Source organism: Myotis brandtii, unplaced genomic scaffold (genome assembly GCF_000412655.1).
Source record: "Myotis brandtii unplaced genomic scaffold, ASM41265v1 scaffold383, whole genome shotgun sequence".
In the NCBI taxonomy this organism is placed as follows: domain Eukaryota; kingdom Metazoa; phylum Chordata; class Mammalia; order Chiroptera; family Vespertilionidae; genus Myotis; species Myotis brandtii.
Window position 1 is genome coordinate 925,140 of NW_005364711.1, and position 2,337 is coordinate 927,476.

The following is a 2,337-nucleotide window of genomic DNA, read 5'->3' on the forward strand; positions in this document are numbered from 1 at the left end:
TCTCAAAATCAATGGAAAATATTCTCGGGTGAGGATTAACAGAACAACAACAAAGGAGGTACAGAGTAGATGCTGGAATTCTGTTCCACAGTTATCTCTTTTCGTTTGTATTTTTGATCTTTCCCTTTTTATGAGGCAGTTCCTTTCCTCTGTGCTGCCAGTTATGCCCCAGTGTTCCTTAACAAAGTAACAATATTTAATGAAAAACCCCACTGACTTGCTTAGTTTGGTGTAGCCCAAGGTCTTGCCTCCCCAGGTCATGGGTCATCTTCTGTTTAGGACGACTGCTCCTCTGTCTATCTTGTCCTGTCTCTCCTCGCCCCAGTGTTAGTACATGCAGACCCAGGGGAGGGTCTGAGGACTGAAAATATACTCCGTAAGTGGAGGGCAGGGAAAGACGAATGAAAGAGGCTGGCCACTCCAGTCTGGGAATTAATAGAGTTTATTAAGCGAAACTTCTATACAAGGCATCCTGGACGGTTAGAAGATAAAATGGATCCCTGGGCTGCTTGGTAGATGCCAGAGAATTATATACAGGGGAAAAGAGGGAACAGTTGCAGGCACTAGCATGTGAATGCTACCAGACACAGGAAATTACACGCTTGACCAGATCGAGGCATCAGCCTCTTCCAGGAGCCGGGGAGGGATGCTGATTAATGTCAGAATGAACACTGATTATGAGCAGATAGTCCTGAAGGGCGGCTTTGCGGTCAAGCAATCTCTGTTCTGGCCGGGTCCAGCTTGTGGGTCCAGCAGCGGTCACGCCATGGAACAATCTCTCCTTCACAGCTTTTCAAACTAACTGTGGTGAAGAAGCAGGGGTTTTGTTGCATTAAACAAAAAATTTCCAATACATCATGCATTGATATTTTTATAAAATATAATAGAAGAAAATGACATGAAAAAGACATACAAAATACAAACCACATTTTACTATGGTTAGATTCAGTTGTCGAGATAGCTAGAAAAATTTCTAGACTCTTAGTCTCAATTCTGTACTTCTTTCTTGGTGGGCCAGTTCCGGGGCCACACATGAAAACAAAGCCTAGCAGAGACTCCGATTGGTTGCTGGTCCTTTGATGGGCTCCCTGGGACCAATCAGTCACAAGGGACTAATGATCACATGGTATGAACACGCCCCTTCGGCAGAGTCTTTGGTTGGGGGCACTTTCCAGAGGATGGGGCATGAGATATAGGAGCACAAAGTTTTGCTGATTGCCTGGCTGCCCTATGAATGCAGCACCTCAGCAACTTAATTTGTTCAGATTGCTGAGTGTCCCACCTGCTCATATGCTGGAAATTGGAGTCTGAGAGCAATGTCCTGTAGGCCAAGCATGTCAAACTCAAAGGCTAACACAGGCCAAATAAACGAGGCATGTGGCCTGCGAATTTGACATGCTTGCTGTAGAGTAATGGTTCCATAACACAGAACAGGATCTTCACAGAAAATATGAAATACTCATTAATTGAATGCAAAGATGAACAAGGTAAGCTCTCTGCCCTCAAGAGCTCACAGTGGTTAGAGCTTTTTTATAGACTAATTTACTTTTCTATCTACTCCCATGAGAAGAATGCTGTTTCTATTTCCTAGTCCCAAACCCTGTCGAAAAATTAAATTCTTTATAGACAATATATTACACATTCAGCCCATCAAAAATCTCTGAATTCCTCCCACAAGTAATTTATCTTTGCATGTATATGACCAGTTTCCTTGTGTGGGGAGTTGCTTTGAGGGCTGATTTATAAACCCTGGCATTCCCAGTGCTCAGCTCAATAGCATGTCTGACTGTATTCAACATTTTTTTATACTGTGGGCGGCGGTTGTGTTGATGATGAAAAAGCAGCAGGGAGGAGGACTTGGGGTCAACAAGCTCCTAGTTAGTTACCAGTCTGTAAAATGGATTAGTAATGCCTACCTCACAGAACTGTACTAAGAGACAAAAGTAAAAGCCTCTGGCACTACACCCAGATGCTCACTGTGTGTGTAAAGCTGCTTAAAAAGTCAAAACACGGAATTGTTAGGGGTTGCTTAGATGAGAGCCTTCCTTGGGAACTTCAGTGGGTAGCACAGCCAGGCATAATTCATGTTTAAAATTACTGAGTAAGAAAAGGTGCATTATGCCTGGCATCATTCAAAAAATAAAGCAGGAAAGTGAGCAATGACTTTTATTTCAAAAAATTTGTAAAAATGGACTTCTGGGTAAAGATGACAGACTGAAGCTGGACCACAGAATCCCCTTCCTCTAATGCCTAATGAATGAATTTAAAAAATTATATGCAGCCCTAACCGGTTTGGCTCAGTGGATAGAGCGTCGGCCTGCAGACTCAAGAGTCCCA

At 43.2% G+C, this 2,337-nt stretch overlaps 1 protein-coding gene across 1 annotated transcript in view; it reads right to left on the reverse strand.

Annotated features, from left to right (window-relative positions):
* Nucleotides 1-424: 424 nt before the first annotated feature.
* Nucleotides 425-2,337, reverse strand: part of DGKE (diacylglycerol kinase, epsilon 64kDa) — a 25,542-nt gene continuing 23,629 nt past the window's right edge. The window contains exon 12 of the mRNA XM_005872541.2: nucleotides 425-802. The gene's annotated coding sequence lies outside the window, so the exon portion shown is untranslated. The remainder of the gene's footprint in view (nucleotides 803-2,337) is intronic.